Here is an 18,438-nt window from a genome sequence, read left to right as displayed (position 1 = left end):
CAGCAGAATGAATATGTGGACAAAGCTGGCAACGGGGTTTGTTGCAAGGGAAGGTACCAGGGTTGGTATTAGTGTGGTATGTCCTGTGGTGGTTGGTAAGAATCATCTTGAGGTTAGGTGGTTGTCTATAGGAGACTATGGGTCTGTCTCCCAGAGCCTCTTTGAGTATGGTATCCTGTTCCAATATAGGCTGTAGTTTCTTGATAATGTGTTGGACAGGTTTAAGTTGGGGGTTGTAGGTGATGACAAGTGGTGTTCTATTGTTGGTTTTCTTGGGTCTGTCTTGAAGTAGATGGTTTCTAGGTATTCGTCTGGCTCTTTCAATTTGCTTTTTTGTTTCTCTGGGTGGGTAGTTGAGATTTATAAATGCTTGGTAGAGATCCTGAAGCTTCTGGTCTCTGTCAGTGGGGTTAGAGCAGATGCGGTTGTATCGAAGGGCTTGGCTATAGACGATGGATCGTGTGGTGTGTTCTGGATGGGAGCTGGATGCATGTAGGTAACTGTATGAGTCAGTGGGTTTTCTGTAGAGAGTGGTGTCTAATTTTCCATTGTTGATTTGTACGGTGGTGTCCAGGAAGTGGATCTCTCGTGTAGAATGGTCCAGGCTGAGGTTGATGGTGGGGTGTAGGTTGTTGAAATCTCTGTGGAATATCTCCAGTGTTTCTTGGCCATGTGTCCAGATCATAAAGATGTCATCGATGTACCGTAGGTAGAGGAGGGGTGAAAGGGGACGGGAGTTGAGGAAACGTTGTTCTAGGTCAGCCATAAAGATGTTAGCATACTGTGGGGCCATGCGTGTACCCATGGCTGTGCCGCTGATCTGGAGGTATAAGTTGTTCTCAAACCGGAAATAATTGTGGGTGAGAACAAAGTTACATAGGTCTGCTATCAGGTTGGCAGTAGTGTCCTCTGGGATAGTGTTTCTAATTGCTTGTAATCCGTCTTCATGTGGGATGTTGGTATATAGAGCTTCTACATCCATGGTGGCAAGGATGGTATTATTGGGGAGGTTATCGATGTTTTGTAATTTCCTTAGGAAGTCAGTAGTGTCTCGGAGATAGCTGGGGGTATTGGTTACGAAGGGTTTGAGAAGAGTGTCTACATAGCTGGATAGACCAGTAGTGAGCGTGCCAATACCAGAGATGATGGGACGTCCGGGGTGCCCAGGTTTATGGATCTTGGGAAGTAGATAGAACAATCCTGGTCGGGGGTCAGAAGGTGATTCTGTGAGGATTTGTTCCCGAGTAGCTGTGGGGAGGCTTTTAAGGAGACAGTGTAGTTTCTTTTGGTAGTCCAAGGTGGGATCAGAGGGGAGAGGTTTGTAAAATGTGGTGTTCGAGAGTTGTCTGGTTGCCTCCTGGTTATAGTCGGCCTTATTCATAATGACCACAGCACCCCCTTTGTCAGCTGGTTTGATTACAATGTCCAGGTTGTTTTTGAGACTCTGGATGGCATGGTGTTCAGCGCGGCTAAGATTGTGTGTCGCTTGTTGTCGTTTGTGAATAATGTCAGTCTGTGCGTTGTTGCGGAAGCTGTGTATATAGAAATCCAGATTGTAATTCCGACCGTCAGGGGGAGTCCATATAGAATTATTTTTCCTTTGGTGTTGGTAGGGGGGATCTGGTAGATCAGATTGATGTTCAGTGGTGGTTTGGAAATATTCTCGGAGACGGAGGCGGCGAAAAAAAGCCTCAAGGTCACCACAAAATTGTATCCAGTTTGTGGGGGACGTGGGGCAGAAAGAGAGACCCCGGGACAAGACAGACTCTTCTGCTGGATTGAGTTTGTAGCTGGAGAGGTTAACAATATTATTCGGTGGGTTGAGGCAGTTGCTGTTGTAGCCAGTGGTATGGAGCAGGTTAGAAAATTTATTGTCTTTTCTTTGTTGTAGGGAATAGAAGTGTGTATAGTAGATTTCTTGTCTGGTGGAACAAAAGTCTTGCAAGGTGTCAGTCGGTGTGGATGTTTGTCTTGAGATGAGACGATCTAAGTTAGAAATGTCATTCTTGATGGTTTTCTGTTTCTTGTATAAAATACTTATCAGGTGGTTTCTTAATTTCTTGGATAGTGTGAGGCAGAGTCTTTCACTGTAGTCAGTGAAGTATGTTGATCTTAGTGGATTGTTCACTTTCAGTCCTTTGGGTACGATGTCCATTTTCTTGCACTTGGATAGAAAGATGATGTCTGTCTGTATCTGTGCGAGTTTCTTCATATGGTTGATGGATTTCCATTCCAAACGGCTAAATGTAGTGCCTTGCATGTAGAATAGTGATAGAAATGTAGCCGTGTTAGTCTGGGGTAGTTGAAGCAAAATGCAGGACAATGTAGCACTTTAAAGACTAACAAGATGGTTTATTAGATGATGAGCTTTCGTGGGCCAGACCCACTTCCTCAGATCAAATAGTGGAAGAAAGTAGTCACAACCATATATACCAAAGGATACAATTTAAAAAAATGAACAAATATGAAAAGGACAAATCACATTGCAGAACAGGAGGAGGATGCGGGGGGGGTGGGAAGGGGGAGGAAGGAAGGTAAGTGTCTGTGAATTGCTGATATTAAAGGTAGGGAGAGTGGGATGTTTGTGAGTTAATGGTATTACAGGTGATAATTGGGGAAACTGTCTTGATAATGGGTGAGAAAGTTCAAAGACTTGTTAAGTCCCTGGTGGTAAGTGTCGAATTTTAACATGAATGACAGTTCAGAGGATTCCCTTTCAAGTGCAGATGTAAAAGGTCTTTGTAGCAGAATGCAGGTGGCTAAGTCATTTAGAGAGTGTCCTTTCTGGTTAAAGTGGCAAGAAACTGTTTTCTCTTTGTGATCTTGTCTAATATCTGTTTTGTGGGCATTAATCCTTTGGCGAAGTGTCTGAGATGTTTGTCCAATGTACATAGCAGACGGACACTTTCGGCACATGATAGCGTAGATTATATTTCTGGATGCGCAGGAATATGTGTTCTTGATCTTATAACTCACTTGGTTAGGTCCAATCCAGCTACAAACTCAATCCAGCAGAAGAGTCTGTCTTGTCCCGGGGTCTCTCTTTCTGCCCCACGTCCCCCACAAACTGGATACAATTTTGTGGTGACCTTGAGGCTTTTTTTCGCCGCCTCCGTCTCCGAGAATATTTCCAAACCACCACTGAACATCAATCTGATCTACCAGATCCCCCCTACCAACACCAAAGGAAAAATAATTCTATATGGACTCCCCCTGACGGTCGGAATTACAATCTGGATTTCTATATACACAGCTTCCGCAACAACGCACAGACTGACATTATTCACAAACGACAACAAGCGACACACAATCTTAGCCGCGCTGAACACCATGCCATCCAGAGTCTCAAAAACAACCTGGACATTGTAATCAAACCAGCTGACAAAGGGGGTGCTGTGGTCATTATGAATAAGGCCGACTATAACCAGGAGGCAACCAGACAACTCTCGAACACCACATTTTACAAACCTCTCCCCTCTGATCCCACCTTGGACTACCAAAAGAAACTACACTGTCTCCTTAAAAGCCTCCCCACAGCTACTCGGGAACAAATCCTCACAGAATCACCTTCTGACCCCCGACCAGGATTGTTCTATCTACTTCCCAAGATCCATAAACCTGGGCACCCCGGACGTCCCATCATCTCTGGTATTGGCACGCTCACTACTGGTCTATCCAGCTATGTAGACACTCTTCTCAAACCCTTCGTAACCAATACCCCCAGCTATCTCCGAGACACTACTGACTTCCTAAGGAAATTACAAAACATCGATAACCTCCCCAATAATACCATCCTTGCCACCATGGATGTAGAAGCTCTATATACCAACATCCCACATGAAGACGGATTACAAGCAATTAGAAACACTATCCCAGAGGACACTACTGCCAACCTGATAGCAGACCTATGTAACTTTGTTCTCACCCACAATTATTTCCGGTTTGAGAACAACTTATACCTCCAGATCAGCGGCACAGCCATGGGTACACGCATGGCCCCACAGTATGCTAACATCTTTATGGCTGACCTAGAACAACGTTTCCTCAACTCCCGTCCCCTTTCACCCCTCCTCTACCTACGGTACATCGATGACATCTTTATGATCTGGACACATGGCCAAGAAACACTGGAGATATTCCACAGAGATTTCAACAACCTACACCCCACCATCAACCTCAGCCTGGACCATTCTACACGAGAGATCCACTTCCTGGACACCACCGTACAAATCAACAATGGAAAATTAGACACCACTCTCTACAGAAAACCCACTGACTCATACAGTTACCTACATGCATCCAGCTCCCATCCAGAACACACCACACGATCCATCGTCTATAGCCAAGCCCTTCGATACAACCGCATCTGCTCTAACCCCACTGACAGAGACCAGAAGCTTCAGGATCTCTACCAAGCATTTATAAATCTCAACTACCCACCCAGAGAAACAAAAAAGCAAATTGAAAGAGCCAGACGAATACCTAGAAACCATCTACTTCAAGACAGACCCAAGAAAACCAACAATAGAACACCACTTGTCATCACCTACAACCCCCAACTTAAACCTGTCCAACACATTATCAAGAAACTACAGCCTATATTGGAACAGGATACCATACTCAAAGAGGCTCTGGGAGACAGACCCATAGTCTCCTATAGACAACCACCTAACCTCAAGATGATTCTTACCAACCACCACAGGACATACCACACTAATACCAACCCTGGTACCTTCCCTTGCAACAAACCCCGTTGCCAGCTTTGTCCACATATTCATTCTGCTGATACCATTATTGGACCTAACCAAGTGAGTTATAAGATCAAGAACACATATTCCTGCGCATCCAGAAATATAATCTACGCTATCATGTGCCGAAAGTGTCCGTCTGCTATGTACATTGGACAAACATCTCAGACACTTCGCCAAAGGATTAATGCCCACAAAACAGATATTAGACAAGATCACAAAGAGAAAACAGTTTCTTGCCACTTTAACCAGAAAGGACACTCTCTAAATGACTTAGCCACCTGCATTCTGCTACAAAGACCTTTTACATCTGCACTTGAAAGGGAATCCTCTGAACTGTCATTCATGTTAAAATTCGACACTTACCACCAGGGACTTAACAAGTCTTTGAACTTTCTCACCCATTATCAAGACAGTTTCCCCAATTATCACCTGTAATACCATTAACTCACAAACATCCCACTCTCCCTACCTTTAATATCAGCAATTCACAGACACTTACCTTCCTTCCTCCCCCTTCCCACCCCCCCGCATCCTCCTCCTGTTCTGCAATGTGATTTGTCCTTTTCATATTTGTTCATTTTTTTAAATTGTATCCTTTGGTATATATGGTTGTGACTACTTTCTTCCACTATTTGATCTGAGGAAGTGGGTCTGGCCCACGAAAGCTCATCATCTAATAAACCATCTTGTTAGTCTTTAAAGTGCTACTTTGGAAGCATGTGAGAGAGAATACAGAAAATAATTACCAAAATCTTTCTGGACTGTTTGAATGTATTTTTGTTACTTACCTTGTCAAAGTAGGTTGTGAGTTATCTGTGCTGCTTATAGTATGATTTATTACATATACATTTTATCTCAGAGCCTAATATGGTTGTAATTACAAGGGTCAAAGTTAATTTGCTGTATCACCTGATTGCTGTTGAAGTTACTGTGCCTATAAATATGTAAAGTTTATTATGTAACACCTTCCTAAAATGCAAACAATCTTCTTAGTCTATGCCACTGATCTTTTTCCTCCATTGAAGATAAAGATCAAATTGTTGATGTTTTTATTAACATCAACTGGTACAGAGTAAGTCCTCAATGATATATAATGCTGATAGTTATGCTGTTGGTGGGGCAGCTCAACCCTGTAACTGGTAGATTACGTACATGATAAATTCACAAATTATGTTTTACTCACCACCTCCCATCTGTCCCAACAAGATTAGTTCTACAGGGTGCTGGAACAATTTTATAGTGGGAGTGCAAACCATAAACCCTGTGTCTAATGGAAACCACTTCAAGTCTGGAGGTGCTGCTGTATCCTACAGACCCCTATTTCAAGCACATTATGTCAGATGATGTGCCAATAAAAGGTGAATAGCTGTACACATTCAAAAAAAAAATAAAGGAGGGGAGAGAGAGAGGGGACCAGATGGTACAGACTACCAAGACTTCCTACCATATGGGATGAATGTACTGTTATCCTAATCAAGTTGTGGCCCAGTCAGTCATTTCCAACAATCAGTGAGTCATTGCTGTAATCAGACCATGCTCTTTATACTTCTGATGTCATTGCAGAATGTAGTGTATTAGGCTAATTAGTTTTTTCAGTAAAGTTATTTTCATACTTCTTTTCTTGCTTGTTTAACTTCAGTTTGAAGTAGCTGCAGCTGTTCACTGGAAGGGTACATTTGTTTGATTTCAGCTAAAATACTTTGTGTTCAATAAATCTTGGCAGATTATCTAGGATAATATTTCCATTTACATTCATATTATATCACATGTGAAAGAAAACAATACATCAAATAGTTATAAATGTGTGACAGAGTGCTGGGTGGGATCTCACTCTGATCACTCTAAATTAGTCCCCCCAGTAGGCAGCTGATGGGGATAATTACCCAGGTTGCCTGGATGAGCCAATTACTCCATCAGCCCAGCGAAGTGCAAGGGGAAAGGAAGATCAGGGCTTCTGAGCCTAGCAGACAGAGGCTCAGAACAGGGAGTGTTCTGTTAGCCCCAGGTCCTGGAAGAAAGCCAAAACCTAGATGAATATTGTAAATAGGCTGTTGCACAAAGACTGTTTTGGTGAAGGGAACACAAGACCAAAAAGCACATGGTAGAGGCACAGCCACAAGAGAAGCACCATGTTCTGTGACAGAGTATTAATAAATCCATGTGTCTGAGTTAATAAACTAGGTGCCAGTCTATGACATATACATAATTTCAAAAGTGTCTTTAAAAAAACAAATCTTTTGGATGCAGTTCTTCTGCAAACATCATCTCACTAACAGTAAAAAAGTCACTTTAGATAAAACTTACAAAAACAATTTCTCTCAGCAGCATTATTCAAGTGCAACATGACATAGTAACAAATTAGTTTGAAGAAAATAACTCACGAGATAAAAATAAAGGTCACTCATTGCCTATATTACTACAGTAATCAATAACATCTACCCAACATCTTTAATGTGATTAAAATATATATTTTTTAAAGATTAGTCATTCATATGAACTACAAATAACATATACAATCACACTAGCTTTGGCCAAAAATGTAAGAGTATGAGTGCTGAACCATGAGAAAAGATTCAGGGAGTAGCCGAGTTAGTCTATACAGGATAAACTTAAAAAACAACAAATAGTCTGGTAGTACTTTAAAGACTAACACCACATATAGATGGTATCTTGAGCTTTTGTGGGCACAGCTCACTTCTTCAGATGACCAGAGTGTTGGATGTCCCGAATTAAAATAAATAGGGTGGGGGGGGGGGGGAGAGAGAAGGAAAAAACGGGAGGGAGGGGAAACAAGAAGAGGCAGTGGGTATAAAAATATCAAGGGGAAAGCAGAACTGGAATGTAACAGGAAAAACAAATAGTCTATAAGCACCTAAAGACTGGATAGTCAAAAGAGGCAGATAAGAACCATTAATAGGCAATTAGAGAGGAAGAGTACTAACACCAGATACAATACAGACAAAGAACCATTGGTATCTTCATTGTTTGGTAATGATAATGTCCCAGCCATACAGTATCTTATTTAAACCATTAGCATGAGTATCAAACTTGTGAATGAATTATAGTTCCACTTCTTCCCTGTGTATTTGGCTTGTGGAATTGGTCTGTAAGACACTTGAAGATCAGTTAGCTGAATTCAGGAATACATTGTATCCTATGTTACAATGTTGCACCATTTGATGCATTATGAAAGTTTTATGCTTTCTTCTGTAACACTTTGTATTGACCACTGCTGGAATGGAAAACTGCGGTAGAGACTCTTTTGTTCCAATCCAGTATGTTAATATATGTGAGTTTTACTAGGAAAGATTACACAGTGGGAAAGGGTATTAACTCAGACCACACTTGAAGCTACCCTTAGCAGCCAAAGGTATATAACTAAGAGAAGGTCTAGAGAAAAAAGATCATGGGAGAACAATAGGAGCAGAAGGTATAGAAACCTGGGAGTTTATATATCCCCACCCATCTCCAATAGTAGCTAATCCATGATGCTTCAATGAAAAGTTTTTCCATTGTTATATTAAACTGTTAAATATACTCTCGCTATAGTATAATTAACTATTTCAATATATAACTCAAAATGAAACTAATGTACATAGTAAACTTTAGACAGAATGTTTGACAAACTAAATGAGAAAGTCAAAATCTGTTCCAGTGAAATGTTTTAAAGTATTTGTTTGATGGATAACGGTACTGGTTCAAAAATATTTCAGCTAATCATGGCAAAAGTAGGGTTAAAGAAAACAAAACCAAAAGCCACCTGCAGTTTCCAACGTTTTATAGATACCACTGAATTTGGCCCTCGGATGTGACAAAAAAGCAATAAAAGTTACACATGGACAAACTGTAAGGTTGATCATAATTTAAATGTAAATGAACTTAAGTGGGAAAGTAGTTTGTCCCAAATTGGCATCCATCATTTGAGGATGTGCAAAATGAGTGCAACTTATACATTGGGGAATAGATGCTGGAAATGGGGTAGGTTTAGAAGTTAAAGTTAAAAATAAGTTAAAATTAGTTAGAAAAGTTAGATGACTTCAAGTCACCAGGGCCTGTTGAAATGCATCCTAGAATACTCAAGGAGCTGATAGAGGAGGTATCTGAGCCTTTAGCTATCATCTTTGAAAAATCATGGAAGTTGGGAGGGATTCCAGAAGACTGGAAAAGGACAAATATAGTGCCCATCTATAGAAAGGGAAATAAGAACAACCCAGAAAAACTACAGACCAGTCAGTTTAACTTCTGTGCCAGGAAAGATAATGGAGCAAGTAATTAAGGAATTCATCTGCAAACATCTGGAAGATAAGAAGGTGATAGGTAACAGCCAACATGGATTTGTAAAGAACAAATCATGTCAAACCAATCTGATAGCTTTATGGTTCACAGTCATGCTAGAAGGGCATAACAAGTGGGGCTCCTCAAAGATTAGTTTTGGGACCAGTTCTGTTCAATATTTTCATCAATAATTTACATGATGGCATAGAGAGTACACTTATTAAGTTTGCAGATGATACCAAGGTAAGGGGGAATTGCAAGTGCTTTGGAGGATGGGGTCATTATACAAAATGATCTGAACAAACTGGAGAAATAGCCTGAGCCGGTGTTTCTTAAACTTTTTAAGACCACGGAACACCAAACAATAATATTTTTTATGAGGAAAAAAAAGGGTCGGGGGGAAAGTTATTGAGGAAAAAAAAGAGTGGGGTTGGGGGAAGTTATTGAGAAAAAATTGCCCCTTTAAGGGTGGCTATTTTGAATTCTGTTGTTCTCTACGGCACACATCTGACTGCCTCGTGGCACACCGATGTACCCCGGGACACAATTTAAGAAACACTGGTCTGAGGTAAATAGGATGAAGTTTAATAAGGACAAATGCAAAGTACTCCACTTAGTAAGGAACAACCAGTTTCACACATACAGAATGGGAAGTGACTGGCTAGAAAGGAGTACTGCAGAAAGGGATTTAGGGGTCATTATGGAGCACAAGTTAAACATGAGTCAACAGTGTGACGCTGTTGCAAAAAAAGCAAACATGATTCTGGGATGCATTAACAGGAGTGCTGTGAGTAAGACACAAGGAGTAATTCTTTTGCTCTACTCTGGGCTGATTAGGTCCTAAGTGGAGTATTGTGTCCAGTTCTGGGCATGACATTTTAAGAAAGATGTGGAGAAATTGGAGAAGGTCCAGAGAAGAGCAACAAAAATGATTGAAGATCTAGAAAATGTGACCTATGAGGGAAGAGTGAAAGAACTGGTCTTGTTTAGTTTAGAAAAAAGAGAAGACTGAGAGGGGACACGATGGCATTTTTCAAATATCTAAATGGGTGTTACAGGGAGGCGGGAAAACAATTTTTCTCCCTCGCCTCTGAGGATAAGACAAGAAGCAGTGGGCTTAAATTGCAGCAAGAAAAGTTTAGGTTGGACATTAGGAAAAACTTCCTACCTATCAGGGTGGTTAAACACTGAAGTAAATTGCCGAGGGAGGTTGTGGAATCCCCATCTCTGGAGATATTTAAGATGCCTATCTAACCTGTTCTATCAGGGATAATCTAGATGGTGCTTGCTCCTGCTGTTAGGGCGGGAAACTTGACTTGATTTCTTGAGGTCCCTTCCAGTTCTAGTGTTCTATGCTTTGAGGTCCCACAGGAGGTACTGAGGCTTTTATCCCGCAGTACAAAAATATTTACTGGAGATTTGTAATATTTGTTTTTGGCACTTTAAATTGCCACTGGAGTGTCGCAAAGCATGTTATAGGTGACTGAATGCTGCTGGAGGAGGGGGCGTGGGCAGGGGCTGGTCAGCACTGAAGCTGACTTCCCTAGCCCTGCCCCTTCTGCCTCAGGTCCTGCCCTTTTCTAGAATGCAGAGCCACCCCCCACACATACCTGGCACAGGGATTCGGCAAGTCTGTTGGCCTCCTAGAAGTGAGATGTAAATCAGGCTCCATACCATCAGACTTCAAATTATTACTTATTATTTTCTAGAAGAGTGAACTTCAGCAGGTAATAACTAACTGCCCAGAACTCAGTTTCCAAATGCCCCCAATCCGTCATGTAAGACATATTGCCTCTTCCAATCAATATAAAGGAACTGAGATATTTAAGTTTGCATAGTCCCCATTAAAGAAGGATTCACAGAGCTCCTGGTTCCTGCCATACAAGCCTTGTATCAATGTTCATATCTTCAGAGGATTGTTAGCTGTGAGCAAAAAATAAAAAAAACAAGGCATAAGTAAATAAATCTTTGTTGCTTGCAATAGAAATATATCAAGTAATAAGTATTCTGTAATTGTGTAACTAAAAATATTTCTTATAGTGAAACAGAGAATAATTAAATAATAATTTTCAATTCAGAGCAACCTTTCCTCAAAAGACTTCATTAAATTAAGCTTCAAAATACCCATGTGATATAGGGTGTTGCGATAATTAAAATGAAACAGTTAAGTCAAGACTCAAGGGCAAATAGTAAATCAGTGCTGGGAATACAATTATTATTAATGTACTGTTATTTAAATTATTAATTTGAGATGGCACTTTGTAAAGATTTCAAAAGAGTTGGTCCCTGCCCCCAAGGAGTTCACAATATACATTAGATAAACATTAAATGTGAAAAAAGATAAGGCAGAAGTTAGAGATTAGAGTGAAATAAAAAAGTGAATATGTTTTTGTATAACAGACAATCACATACATTCTTGCTCTTAAGTAGAGACAGAAAGGGTACATCTACACTATCAGTGGATTGATGCTGCAGCAGTCAATCCACCGTGGGTAAATTTAGTGGACCTAGTGAAGTTCTGCTAAATTGACTGCCAAAAACACTCCCATCAACTCAGATACTCCACCAGAACAAGAAGCTTAAGGTAAGTCAATGGGAGAGTCTCAACCCAGTGAGGTGTAGACACCACAATAAGTCAACGTAAGGTACATCAACTCCAGCTACATTATTCATGCAAGTGGAGTTGCATAACTTAGGTCGACTTTAACCTGTAGTTAGACCTGCTTAAAGAGAGCTTACATTTAAAAAACACAAATGGAGGTCTAACATGCAAGCAAACAAACATGGGGAAGAAATGGTGTATTTTTGTCATGTGTTTTGTCATGTCTGGCATAGGTGCTGGAGCTAGGCCTGCTGCCGCCACCCCCGGCTTGAAGTGGCTTCCATTATATATAGGAATTACAGTTTGTTCCATGACTCTAAACATCCCATTGTGACGGGGTGAGGTCACAGCAGACCCCCCATAGGGGTGCTTCCCTGAGTGCTGACAAAGCCACTGACACTCACCTCCTTGGTTTCTGGGGCTTCATACTACCCTGTCCTACTGGGTTAGCTCATCTGGTCTGCTTCCAGCAAAGGCACAGAGCTGAGATCATCCTTCCCCTCTCCCTCCCCTGCCCCAAAGAGCAAGACAGACACTGAAATACTTCAGGTCTGAGGAAATTACAGTTTTGGGCCCAGCTTCCAGAGATATCACTCCCCAAATGGGATCAGAACTCCAAATGAATTATTTAGGTAAACCCCATTTAGCAATGAAAGGCAGATGTACACACTGATTCCTTCCCCAGGTAACAATTATTTACACTGGGCTTGATGGTAAATAAAAAAGTGATTTTATTAAGTACAAGCAGTCGGATTTAAAATGATTACAAGTGAGAACAGGGAGAGCAAAGTAGATTACAAGTTTAAAATACCAAAAAACAGTTAGCTACTTCTAACATAACACTCAAGCTTATTACAAATTCAACCTAAAATTGTTATTATTCCAGCTAAGCCTCCAAACAAGGGAAGTCTCCTTTTCCCTGGGGTCTTTAGTTACCCTCTTGGGTGTGCCATATCAGCCAAAGACAAAGAAACTGCTCGCTCCCCATTGTTTATGGGTTCCATTTTGGACAGGAATTCTGTTTCTACATTCCAGCTTTACATGGACAATAGCTTGGTTGGGGTGGCTGTGTGACTTTCTAAGATCAAGCACTGAGTGGACTCAAAGGACAAAATAGGCTGTTTCCCTCTGTGTCTGAGTAACCACCTATAAATACCCTTGATGGCTTGCATTTGCACTTCTAAAACCATACTCCATATACCTAACTTTACACCCAAGAACGATACATACACCAAAATATGATATACAGATCCAGTGGATTACGACATCAAGATTGATAGGCTACGTGAGATATTTTGTCCAAAGCATTTTCGAGTTATGTATAATTGTGTCCATAAGTCCATTTCATAAAGCATGGGGAGGTCCATCATACCCATGATAGAAATTGTTTCAGTACCCGTGGTTGCTGACTTTACTGTAAAAATAAAAATAAAAATTGGAGGTAGAGGTTGGGTGAAGGGCAAGAACAGGAAGAATGGGAGTTATCATATGACTAGCCAATATAATGTGATTTTTCAAAAAGGCTCCAGAGACAATCATACCAATATGATCAGGGATGCAGCCCCAGGGTCTGGGTGCTTCTGATTGCCTGTTGCTGGGACTGGGTGACAGTGCATGGAATCTGTTCATTCCCTCCGAAGCATGTGGCACTGGCCATTGTCACAAAACAGAATACCAGGCTGGATGCACCACTGATCTGACCCGCGATGGCTGTTCTTATGTAGCAATAAAAGGTGTAGGATAAAAGAAAAGGGTAGAACTCTTTGTGGTAAGGACCATTTTTTTGTTCAGTGTTTGTCCAGCACCTAACACACTAGCATCCTGGTCCATGCCCAGGGCACCTAGGTGCTACAGTAATATGCATCATAAACAGAGGGACAACAGCAGCTTGTCACCAGCCTCGCCACGATTAACAAGATAGGCATCAGAGCAGAAGTGTGTCTTAAGCAGGGATTTCAGTGAGAATGAGGTGTTGCCTTCCTCAATTTTACTGGGGAGTTCTCACGCATAAGGGGCAATATAGGTGAAAGCATGAAGGCGTTTGAGGGAGAAACTGCCGGGGGAGGAAGGAGATCTTTGTGCCCTCTCCTTAACCCTAATGCACGTGGGCCATGCCAAAATTCAACTCATATGTAGTCATGTAAAAGGAACATTTTAAAAGACAGATGCTTAGCTGCAAACTTGCCCTGAAATGTGTATTATGTTTTATAGACATTACTCGTGTGGTTGTAAATGGCTGAGAAACAAGAAAGAAGGCAGTGTCTTTGGTTTCTTTTCATGTCAATAATTTTCCTCAAAATGTTGACACGCATTGCAAAAATGAAATTAGTTATACTTATACCTCTGTATACAGTAGTTTTTTTCTCAATCACATCCAGAAAGGTCTGTGTGGGCTACTAAGAAGTTTTCTTTTATAACTGTATTTCTGCAGTTTCCCTGTAAAGACAAGGGGTGTCAAATACTGTTCTTTTCTTTAAAAATACAAAGCCAAACAATCCCTATAAATAGCTGCATTGTAGGAGAGAAAGAAAGAATGTGTAATTCTCCAACCAGTCATGAAAATATTTCACAGAAATCCGCCGGGACTTCAGTAAATAAATTGAATTCACGGACAATTTAGCACTGTATTTTCTCGTTTTGCAGTTATATCTTCTTACTGTTTTCTTCATCAGAATCTATCACTGCATATCATAAATTGGTGCAAAACAGAAAAAGGAATCTAAACAAGAAGGCTCTAAAATATGTTCTTACAGCAGTTGTTTCTGGAGCAACTATGTAGTTAATTGGTTGCTCAGCTAAATCTTGACTTAACTGGCTTGGGTTCTGTGGAATAATCGAAGTATAGCTGCTTTTGAAAATCATTTTAAAACACTTTTCACCCTAACTCCATCCTCCAAAAGGACATTTTTGTGTTTTAAAAAGGTCTTTACTCACTTTTTGAGAGAAATGGGGAGGAGGATTATGCTCCATGTCCAGGAAGAAAACTGCTAATAATGTTATAATAAATATTATTAGTGTAAGCATAATGTATGTCACTTCACCAGGGTCACACTATGTATAAATCAGCATGAATTGAAGACATGGAAGAGTTTGGACCTATATGTATATAAATACACTAGGTGCATGTAGTAACTATTCAGGTTCTCTGTGATACATAGAGATGACAAAACCTACAGCATCTTTTCAATTGCTTAGGAAGTTTGCATATAAAAGATGTTAAGAGACAGCAGTTTAAAACCAGATAATAGCTGACTGGCAACAAGAATAATAGTTGTTCTAATCCCATAATTTAGGGATGCAAAACAAACACCATGATCAAGAATATCCATGGTAGCTTTATTCAATTAGAAGAAGCTAGCATCATGAAGAAAGCTCGGTAATTTTCATACGGGACCAACGAAGATTAATTGTAGTAGTCACAGAGCAACATTCTAGCAATTTGTACAATTAACCCAACATCCACTTAATAAACCGTATAATCTCCAAATTACAAAAATTTAACTCCAGGAAACCCTCGGCATTCCTGCAAAGGCACTCCCGGATCCACTATGAATGCTGAAATTCGCAAACACTAGGAGTTGCATCTCACCTCAGCTGCTGCGACAGTTCAGTTATGGTGAGTTCCCTGCAACTCCTGGCCTCACCACCAGCCCCCCAGCTGGGACAGAAGACCCGCAAATATGCAGAATTGTAAAACAGTGATTCCATGAATCATGAGGGTCTCCTGTATTTGGGTATGTCTACACTACCCTCCTAGTTCGAACTAGGAGGGTAATGTATGCATACCGCACTTGCTAATGAAGCCCGGGATTTGAATTTCCCGGGCTTCATTAGCATAAGCGGGGAGCCGCCATTTTTAAATCCCCGCTGCTTCAAACCCCGTGTAGCGCGGCTACACGGGGCTCGAACTAGGTAGTTCGGACTAGGGTGCCTATTCCGAACTACCGGTACACCTCGTTCGAAGCAGCGGGGATTTAAAAATGGCGGCTCCCCGCTTATGCTAATGAAGCCCGGGAAATTCAAATCCCGGGCTTCATTAGCAAGTGCGGTATGCATACATTACCCCGCTAGTTCGAACTAGCGGGGTAGTGTAGACATACCCTTTACTATTTTTTTCCTGTCACCAAAAGACAAACCTAGTTTGAGAATAGTCATTCCAACTAGCCCCTGTAATTACAACAGGATTTCATGGGTTCAACCTCTCTCTCATTGAAATACATTTCAAAACATGTAGCTCAAGACCTACATGTCTACTTCCACTATAGAATCATAGAACCAAAAGGTTAAAAGGGACCTGAAGGTTATCTAGTCTAATCCCCCACTAAAATGCAGGATGTGTCATGTCTAAACCATCCAAGATAGACTCCTTTTGAAAACTTCCGGTGAAGGAGCTTCCACTGCCTCTCTATGCAGTCTGCCCCATTGTTCTGCTGTTCTTACAGTTAGGAAGTTTTTTCCTGAGATTTAATTTACATCTGCTGTGCTGTAATTTGAACTCATTGCCTCTTGTCCTGACTTCTGTGGCAAGAGCAAACAGCTTTTCTCCATCTTTACAGCAGCCTCAAGTATTGGAAGACTGCTATCTCCAGTTTCTCTAGGTTCTGACTTTCTAAACTTTGATGCAACACCCATTTAATTTTACCAGTAAGTCAAGCTGTACTCAAACTATATTTTTCTTCCATTTTAAATAAACTTTACAATGTTAGCTTGCATTTCTTATATTTTAACATCTTTTTATGAGACTTTAAAGAATGCAATTAATGTTGTTAATTGTTTCCCTGTACACTCCCGATTCCCTCGCAATAACCCTATGAGGTAGGGAAATGCTATTATCCCCATTTTATGGATGAGGAACTTTAGGAACATAGTGGCTAAGTGTCAGATAGGAAGTGGCATTGTGGCAAAACAGGGACAGAAACCCAGATGATTCAAATCCTGAGCTAGTGCCCTAACTGTGTATTAGCCTTCCTCTCATCATCACACTTAGGCCTGCTCTACACTTAACAGTTAAGCTGCCTTATGTCATCCTAATTATCTCAGTTGAAACAAAAGACAGAACTATGTAGGACTTTAAAGAATAACAAGATGGTTTATTAGGTGATGAGCTTTCGTGGGCCAGACCCACTTCCTCAGATCAATATGTGGAAGAAAATATGGTTGTGCCGATTTTTTTCCACATATTGATCTGAAGAAGTGGGTCTGGCCAATGAAAGCTCATCACCTAATAAACCATCTTGTTAGTCTTTAAAGTGCTACATAGTCCTGTCTTTTGTTTCAGCTACACCAGACTAACACTGCTGCATCTCTATCACTAATTATGTCAGTGTCTACACTACAGCTTGTCCCACCAATGTAAGTGCCCCACTACACCAATATAATTCGACCTTCATGAGAGATGTGAAGAACGTATGTCAGTGCAGTTAGAGCAGTGTCCGTGTAGACATTATGTTACTTACATTAGCTGTTAGCTCTCCTGTTGATTTAATGGCTCAAGCAGAGCTGTGAGACTGACAAGAAAGCTGGGCAGCTAGAGCGTGGCTATCCCTGGCTCTTCTGAAGATCTGGGCATTTCCCTCTCCCTCCACTCCTGGCAAGGTAAGAAGCCCCCAGGTGGCTTCGTCCTCCCTGCCAGCAGAAAATAGGGAGTGGAGACGGGCCATCCCACTAGGACACCTGGAGCCTGTGGGGTAGATGGGCTCTCAGCACAGAGCTATCAGCAGAACTGAGAGCCTGGCCTCTCAGCTCCCCACACTGCACCTCTTAGGTCAGTGGAAGTACTTCTGTTGAGGACAACACACCTCCGCCAGGAGAGCAGTGTGGACATGCACCACTAAAGTAATTACTCTGGTGGCTGTAAGTTGACCTAATAAAAAGTTGACTTCAGCTTTAGTGTAGACATATCCTATGTAACGGTTTCAATAGGAGAGGGAAAGAAAAAATAATTTATTCAATTGAGGAAAGGAGCACTGTTGATCCAGGAGACACACAGGTCAAAAAGCAATGTGGCCAGCTATAACACTGAATCTTTTGGGGAACAGAGGGTATGGTGAAGGGGAGGAATCACTTCAGAAAGTGAAAGTTAGGGACTCCAGGTATTCAAAATAATCCTGGCTTAATTAAATACAGGCAGCATGATCCAACATTTCTCATCTTTACTGTTTCTTTATTATGTATTAAATACACTGTCAATGTAAGAGATTTATCTGTTTGATTTTTATATTTGAGATATTGGGGCTTCAACCTGTTGTTGCTGGTTGACCTTGGTAAAATCTTTGATGAAGCTGAACAGTGGTCACATAAGGTTATGTAACCCAAGCTGCAGTTGCCTTCCTAATTAGAGAGACTATGGAAACCACATGCACAAAGAACAGAGCCTGGACTCTAGCGTGTACAATGAATAGGTAAGAGCAAAAACAATGAGAAGTCTTGTGGCACCTTAAAGACTACCAAATGTATTGGGGCATAAGCTTTCCTGGGCTGGAGCTTTGTCAGATCAAGTGGAAACATAAGTTTGGCAGGGATGTATACATATGTAAAGATGGAAGTGTTTACATTACTATGGGGAGGACCAGTGTTAACCAGGCCAATTCAATCAGAAGGGATGTGACCCACTTTCAAGAAGAGAGCTGCAATAAGACAGTTGGGACTACCTGTACATAGAGATGTAGGGTTGGAAAGGACCTCAAGGGGTCATCTAATCCACCCACTATGCTGAGGCATGTTTAAATATGACCAGACCATCCTTAACCACTTAGCTGTAGCATGAAATAGAGATGCACAGGGACATATCTAGTTTTATGCCATGAGCAT

Source organism: Pelodiscus sinensis, chromosome 2 (genome assembly GCF_052426305.1).
Source record: "Pelodiscus sinensis isolate ZL-2025 chromosome 2, ASM5242630v1, whole genome shotgun sequence".
Lineage (NCBI taxonomy): Eukaryota > Metazoa > Chordata > Testudines > Trionychidae > Pelodiscus > Pelodiscus sinensis.
Note: the sequence above shows the minus strand (reverse complement) of the source record.